The sequence below is a fragment of the Moschus berezovskii genome, chromosome 12 (genome assembly GCF_049115385.1).
Source record: "Moschus berezovskii isolate FMDL1 chromosome 12, NW_MosBer_1.0, whole genome shotgun sequence".
Classification (NCBI taxonomy): Eukaryota; Metazoa; Chordata; class Mammalia; order Artiodactyla; family Moschidae; genus Moschus; species Moschus berezovskii.
This window is the reverse complement of record NC_142471.1, coordinates 67,832,235-67,840,857: the sequence shown is the minus strand read 5'-3', so window position 1 is coordinate 67,840,857 and position 8,623 is coordinate 67,832,235.

Sequence of the window (8,623 nt, the reverse complement as noted above, 5' to 3'; positions counted from 1 at the left end):
AGGGAAACCTGGTATATAAAAAATGTCAGAGGAAGGAGAAAAAGTTGGGGGGAGGGGACAAGCTCTTTGCTCTCCCTGGTTTGTTTAATAGAGAGCACAGCATGACCATTGTCCTCCTATGTTTCTCTGGTTGACCCCAGAAATAACAGGAATACTGTTCTTCTATGGAAAGCTGCTGGAGATAAAGACCCTGGACATCCCACGTCTCTTCCACGGACAGTGAGATCGTGGGTCTGCAGCATTTGGGAAGAGGGGCCTCCTCTGGTATTACTGATGGTGGTGGCCCTATTGGAGGCAGCAAGAGCTCTCACCTCTGCCCACCCCTGCATTCTGGCTACTCACTCTAGTTGCACTCTTAACACAACCAGGGAGCCGCAGGTACCTGGGTTTTCTAAAGCAAGCAGTCAACCCTTCCACTCACATGTGGTTCATGGGGATAGAAAAGATGAGCACCTGGATTGCGTTCTGACTCTGAAGTGAATCTCTTGCTCTGATCATGTACCCAAAAGGAATGGATTTTCAATCTCTAAATCTGAATGTCATTGATCAGAGGGAACCAAGAAAGAGGGAACTAAATCCTTGTTTTATACATTTTGAGGCCAAACCCCTCCCCAAGGCCTGGCATAGGGCTTTGCCCAGGGCAAAGGCAATTGATTTACTGCTTGCCTGCAGAGAGAGTGGGTTGGTGGCTCCAAGGCATGTGAGCAAGGCCACCTACACTTTGAAGACAGCCCAAATGCTCATTAAAGTGACACCCTCCCTCCCCAGATGCCGGGGAAATGGATTGTGAAGTGACTCAGGGAGGTGGCCAGGTATGAGGGAAAGAAGCAGTAGCTCTTTGCCACTACAAGTAGACCCTATGGAGATAATAAACACAGGTAATAAACAAAACCTCCTCTCCATTATTATTGACGGAGAAAAGGGGGAATTCATTCTCCACTCTTTCATTCATTCATCTGTTCTACTTTTTTATTGACCAATTACTATGTGCTGATCACTGAGCTGGACCTTGGAGACACAAAGATAAACAAGACTTGGTTCTTAATGTTAAGGAACCCATAGTCATGGGTTTTTCCTCCATGAAAAGAGAGGAAGGAAAAACATGTCCCTGTCCTTTCCAGCTCATCAAGGGTCAACCACATGTCTGAGCTGGTGCCCCTGAGAGGGCAGTGGGTGAGATTCCATCAGGCAATGGACAAGTGTAGCTATGCCCTGACAGGGAAATATCCCGTTAATTGGTTCTAGTCACCATGAAGCCAAGCAGCTTTGAAAATGGGGGGAGAATAGTAAAGGGGGAGAGCAGGCCCTAGTCTGTTCTGATCCCTGCCTCCAGGGAGAAGCAGGTTGTGGTCTCCTAGGGCCAGTGCAGAGCAAATACCTTTTACCTCATCTCCTGGCTAGGTTGGTCTCTGTACAGGTTGGAAACTGCTCCCAGTGGAAGAAGCACTGAGGGTCCTAGGAGAGAGGGCAGAGGTCAGAGGCAGGGGATGGTCTGCTCCTGAGGTCAGATTCCAGAGCAAACAGCAAGCTATCTGCCTTTCCAGACTCTGAAAAGTTGGACGTGGAGGCAGGAAAGAAGGATAAAAAGTTAGGGTCCTCATGGTCTAGAGGAGGGGCCTCTAGGGTCTAACAGGCAGCCCTGGGACATTGTGTCTGAGCCTTTGCTGGAAAAGTAGAGGCCAGAGACAGCCCTGAGACCAGTGAGTACAGCCCTGAGATCTGGCCACATAACCAGAGTCCCTTTGGCACAATCTGAGCTGGAGAAACCCTGGCAGAGCATATGGTCATCCTCTGTCATTTAGAGGAGACTTAAGGCTCTGGTCACGTAAGGACAACCACCAGCTCGGGTCTCTTCTGTTGGATTGCCTGGCGGTCTCTCCTGCTGCTCTGACACACAGCATCTCTCCTCCAGGGGACTCTGAGCACAGATCCTCAGCTGAGCAAGTCCCCTCCTCTGTCCTGAGGGTGCCAGTGTGACTGGACCTTGGGAACCATTTCAGATTTTAGGGGCAGGGGTGGGGTTAGCTGTGCTGATGGCCACCTGGACTCTGGTGAGCTCTAGGCACCCTGCGTCTTCTACCCCCTGCCTGCCCTCCACAAGGACACTCCTGGACCTCTGTCCTGAGCCATTCACCTCCTCTTGGCCCAATCTTTTCAGCCCACTAGAACTTATGAGTTTCTGCCCCTTCATGCCTTCTGACCTCATTCTCTCTGCTCTTTGGCCAGCCTCTCCCAATCCACCCACCTTGACCGTTTTCAGCTCTAGACCCGGCCCTGTGCACACCTCCCTCAAATATGGAGTCACTGGCTTCTTCTCAGGACCTAGGCCATGCCCTAGTGGGTGAGGCTAGTGTGACACTAGCCACTCTGTTGCCTTCAGGAGGCAAAAGAGTCCTGTGTCACTTGAGTAAGTCATGTGGGGACCAAAGCAGGGCTGGTGGTCTGAACCCCAGGGTGGGGTATATGGTATGTCAAGGGCTGACCGGGGACGGGGGCTTGCACAGCCTGGGTGGCGGTTTTTTCTGAGTCCAGCCCTGGGAAGATTTCTTGAGCCTCAAAGGGGCCTGGAAGATGAGGCAGGAGAGCATCCAAGGGCATGGGTTAGGCTTTGACCCTTGCTGTCCCTCTAGCCAATGAGCCCATTCCTGCTGCTCCCTTCACCCTGGCCCACACACAGTGCAGAAGTGGGGCTCCTCTTCAAGTGTCCTTCTGTCTCCAGGCCACTCCTGTCCTTGGCCAATTTGGGAGTGAGGTTTAGAAGAGAGGAGAAAAGCCTTCTGGGAATGACAATGATGCTCACCCAGTAGAGGCATACACCTGGCTCAGGCCTGCACTTCTGCAGGCTGATTTACACATGTGAACACACTCCCCATCCTGGTTATTTCTTTAGTCATCCAGGAAACATTTATAGGGTAACTCCTCTGTCCCAGGCACTGGGCTAGATGCTGGCGTTAGGACAAAAAACAAGAAAGATTGAAACAAGTGGTCCTTACCTGTACAGAGCTTCCCGTCTAGCTGGGGAAAGGCGCACACTTTGACAAACATGGTAAAGACATTACATAATAATAAGTGAAATAAGACAAAATTCCACTGGACAATAAGAAAAGAGAGTGGGCCCCCACTTGGAGAACTGCAGTCGGCACCCTGCTCAGGAGAGCTGCAGAGCAGCATGGTTGGGGGCTGTGTCTTCTGGAGGAGAGGGCAGCTTTTCCCAGCTCTCACAAACACACTTCAGGGGCTGGCAGTGGCCCGAGACTAACCTAATCTGGGGGTCAGTTTCACATCTATTACCTCATTTTCAATCTCATGATGTCTCAAGGCCAATCTCAATGTCATGTTCACAGAGTGCACAGTACCCTAGCCTACACTTGCACCATCACACACAGGCTCACAGGGGCTCCAACACCTCATTACAGACTTGACTTTGACACACACTTAAAGAGCCCTCACAGTCACACACAAACTCTCACACTTGAACAGCCACATGTACAGATACAGTCTCACTACAGTCACCCACCATCCTTCACCTGTTACACACATGATTTCTCTCACACCGTCACCCATATACCTATGGCTTCACTATAGTTGCAGAGTCCCTCACACCCTGTCTCTCTCTCTCTCTCACACACACACACACACACTCTCTCGCACACACAGGCAGCCACGCTCCTGTTAGGCTTCTGGAGACAGGCATGTGCAGCCCCTGATCACAGCTAAATGTCAGCGAGTCCCTCTCCTCCCAGTTAGAGATGAATTGTTGCTCGGGAGATATTTCATCCTTAATGCCTCCTGCTTGAACTGGAGCATGCGTCTCGAGGAGGTTACGTTTTCCCAATCCGTCTGCTGCCCCCCTGGCTGGCTCAGGGAGCTGCCCTCCTGCCTCTCAGCTTTCATAGGGGGAGAGGAGGGCTCCCTCTCCCCTTACAGCCTCTCCTCATCCTTTCCTCCCTGCCAGCTCAGCTCTTGGCAAAAGAACAAAGCCCAGGCAGCCACGCAGGCCCCCTCCTCAGTTCCCTGCACAGGAGGTGTCCCCAGAGCCCAGGGGCCATAGCCTGGCCACACCCCACCCCCACCCCAGCTGCTAGCTGCATTCAGGGCCAATGTGTACCCTGTGGCCTAGAGAAGAGCTGGGCAGAGAGAGAGGGGTATGGCATTGAGGGACAGCACATCTTAAAGGTCTTCTGTATCTGCCCCCTCCCCGTCATGAACTTAAAAAAAAAAAAAAGGCTGAGTGATGCTGCTGTGAGGGTAAACTGGTACCACCATTCAGTAGGCCAGTTGGGTAAGATGTATCCACAGCCTCTACAGAATGTATGCCTTTTGCCCTGCAATGCCATGTTTATGAATGTATCAGGAGGAAATAAGCAGGCATAGTCCAGACAATTTAGCTTCAAGGGGCTCATCCCAGCCTGGTTCATAAGAGTGAAAAATTGGAAACAACCTAAACATCCCACAGTAGGGATTGGCAATGGCACAGCCATCAACAGAAAACCACGCAGCCATTAAAATGATGGTGTGGAAGAATGTTTAGCATCATTGAAAGGTGTTCACACATAATGGTAAGTAAAACAAGCAGGTTGCAAAACAGTATGCGTACTAAACACGACGTGAGAGCCTGGATGGGATCCTGGAGTAAGTAAAAGACGTTAGTGGGAAAACTAGTGAAAGCCAAATAAAGTCTAGAGTTAGGTTAATAACATTGAACCAAAGCTGCTTTCCTAGTCCTGGAAAATGTACCATGGTAATGTTGAGATGTTAGCATTAGAGGAAACAGGATAAGAGACATATTGAAACTCTCTGTACTATCTCTACAAGTTTTCTGTAAATCTAAAATTACTCCAGAATTAAAAGTTTATTTAGGAAAGCATTAGATATATATAATGTGATCCTCTAGTTTGTTTTTTTTTAATATATATGTCAATAAAAGAGATAAGCAATAAGCATTTAAGGTAAAGCACAGGGATCTATATTCAATAACTTCATAATCTGAAAATATATATACATAACTGAATCACTTTGCTGTGTACCTGAAACTAACACAATATTGTAAATCAACTATACTTGAATTTAAAAACATAGTGTATATATCAAGGTCTAGAGAATAAGCACCAACATGGTAACCTTAGTTATATCTGAGGGGTGGGATTATGAGCACTTTTAATTTTGATCATTTGAATGTTTTTTTCAGCTTTATTGATGTTATATTGACATATAACATTATTCACGATGTACAATGCATTGATCTGATATACGGATACACTGCATGCAACTTTAGCTCTACCTCCACCACATCACACAATTACCATTTCCTTTTTATTCTCACATTTACGATCTACTCCAGTAGCAATTTTCAAATATACAATAGAGTACTGATTATAATCACCACGCTGTGCATTAGATCCTCAGATCTCTTTTTTTTTTTTTAATAAAGGAACATGTACCAACTGGTGAAATAAAACAAGGTCAAACCTGAAGTGTCCCTGGGGACTCTGAGAGCAGCTCAATTCCCAGTGAACCCACCCAGTCTCCTTAGTCCTCTGAAGGTCTTGAACTCAGCCATTATGGACAGTTTCCTTTACTTCTAAATCTAATCGGCATGACCACCCCTCACCTCTGGAAACTCCAGAATTTCAGGATCTGAAATTCTCTTCTTTGATCCCAATCTCTTATGCTCCAACCTCACTCATTCCCCCCATTCCTACTAGCTCATTCTCTGGTCCCTTAAGTCCTCCACCTTCTCCCACTCCACTGCCCCCAGTCTGGCCTTTCTTGCTCCTTTCCTACCCTGGCTCCATATCAATTATTTGAACAACATGCTTCCTGCTATCCTGCTTACCCATCTTCAGCCTTAAGCTGCACTGACCATCTACTTTTCTGGCTCCTACTCCTGGACACTCTGGAGCAGGTGGAGAAAAAACCCAGCCCATTCATGTGGCCTCAACTCATCCTACACCAGTATGTTCAAAACAGAACAAAAAAATTTCTCTTTATCTATAATTAACTCATTACATTTCCACAAGTATTACAAATTTCTCTGCAAGATTTCCACTCTAACTTACCAAGAATACTTCGTATTACCAAGAATACAAAGCCCATTCTTCAAATAATATTCCCCTCTCCACCTACCCCCAAACCCACCAGTCCACCCTAGAAATTTCCTGGATAATCACTCATCCTTTTTCTTCTCTCCTTCTCCTTACCGAGGACCCAATCACCCCAGCCTCTTCCTAGAGTTTTCTCCATTGAGCATCTTCCACATCTTGTCCATTTTGGCTCTCCATCTTTCCTCTTTTTCCTGGATAAACTTTATGAATGAGAATCACCCTCATTACTTCTAGTTCTTTGTCATTAACTCTTCCTGCAATATCCCACCACTCTGTAGTCACTTGTGGTTAACTGTGACCTGAGAATATCCAAACCCATTGGCCACTGACTCTGTCTTCCTCACTGATCACGCTTCAGGATTTAATACCAATTTCTTTCCTAGAAACTTCTGTCATCTCCAGGCCACTAACTCTTTTTGTTTTTCTCCTAACTTTCTGACTATTCCTTTTAGTCTCTTCTGATTTCTTTCTCTCCTTCAACTTTCTAAGTACAGGAATCTCCTGGGATTTATCAGGTTGGCCAAGAAGTTCTTTCTGGTTTTTCTATAAGATGGTATGGGAAAACCCAAACAAACTTTTTGACCAACCCAATAGTTTTCATCTTATCTTACACCACCTCCTGCCCCATCGCAGGCAAGCTCACCACTCCCCTGGCTTCCACTAGCCATCTCTTTGGAAGAATCCCTAACTTACAGCTTCTGCATTCTCATCTAGAATATCCAACTTCCTGCTGAGCATCTCTGAGTGGATGTTCCAGAGCACCTCAAACTCACTGTAACTACAGTCATATTCTCTGTCCCCTATCCCTGACAAACGCTACCTTCAAACCTCTACTATTCTTTCAAACAAGCTGAATATCTGAAAGTCACTTGGACTCTACACTCCCTCTTCCATATCTTCCAAATCCATTCACTGGTCAGGTCTGGGAAATTCTACACTAGCCCTTTCTCTTGCTCACAGCCTTTTGTTTTCTTTTCTGCCCCCATCTGGTTCTGACTTTCTTTACCTGGACTATGGCAACATCCTCATCCAAGACCATCCTGCCTTTCATCCTGCCCCATTCACCCAATCCTAGCAGAGCAACAGCCTATAGCCCCTACAGCTGGGGCAACCATAGACTTTATTATCCAAACTAGGATGCTTTTGAGAGTCAAAGGGGGCTCTGTAAAATAATAATAACAATGGCAACAGTGAAAACTTAAGAATAAAAATAGCAATGACAATTGGACAACAGGCATGAATTGGAACTGCCCTGGGTACATGATCATCTTACCCATCTGACCACACTCCTCTCTTGCTCAAAGACCTTCCATAAATCTCACTGAATTTAGATTCATGCTAGCATTCAAGTCCTACATTTCCAGCCTCTGCCTCATGCACACCCTTCTTCTAATAAGAACTACTCACTGGCCCTTGACCATGACTCATGCCATCCCAGTCACATGCCTGTGTTCCTGTTCTGCTGTCCAGAAATCCTTGCCTTTAACCCTGCCCCCCCAATCCTATTCGTTTTAAGACTGAAATCATAAATGACCCTCCACGAAGTCTCCCCTCATCCTCTTCTTGCACCTCTCCTGTAGCACTTTGCATTTCCTCCTTCATAGAATATTATTCCTACTCTTGGCTCTATCAAAAATGCCGAACAGTGGCTGCACGTGGCTTCACTCCCGACCAGCTCTTTGGCTGGGCAGCTGCTTACAGTGTGGCCTGGCATTAAAAGATGAGCTGGGCCAATCCGACATCCTCTCCTGGGAATTTGAACTATGAAATACAGAGAGACTAGAGCAGTTAGCAGAGGTGATGTAGAGAGAGACTCAGAGAGGCCGGCTGGTCAAATGCAAGTCACAGTTATGAGAAATTATGAGGATACCCAGGAAGCTCTTGATGCTGCACGGGGGTCAGAAGCAGTTATGAGCTGGGGCCCTGGGGGCCAACCTGAGTGGGAATCCTGATTCTTCCACTTCCTGGCTTGAACTTGGGGCAAAGCACCTAACCTCCTTGAACCTCAGTGTTCTCACATGTAAAATGGGGATAACGAGATTAGCTGACACACAGTTCTTAAGAGGATTAAGAAAGAAAACCAATCTGTCTGGCTTTCAGTAAGCATTCAGAATTTGTTAGCTGTCATTCCTTCTCCTCCTGTAACAACAGTTTAATGAACATTAATGAGGAGAGACAAACAGATAAAAGAAGACCCAGTGGGGTGCCTTTTCACCTTACCATGAGGGAGAAGTCAGTGCCAAGAGCTGCCTGGGGCCATGTGCTTCCACAGAAAGACCTTCCGTTTTCTTGTGATTACTTGAGAGAATCTGTTTCTTGTAAACAGAAGGACCCCTGCCCAGACTCCTGTCTTTTTCTCGGTCTGGACTTGAGCTCCTCACAGTCTTCGATGATACTCCTGCCTGGGCCTTGAACACAACTCATGGTCAATGCTTGGTGAACAAACGAATAAGATTCCAAGTCATCTCGAAGGAACCTACAAAAAAAGCTGTTCTTTAGGGACTTAGAAACGCCAGGGA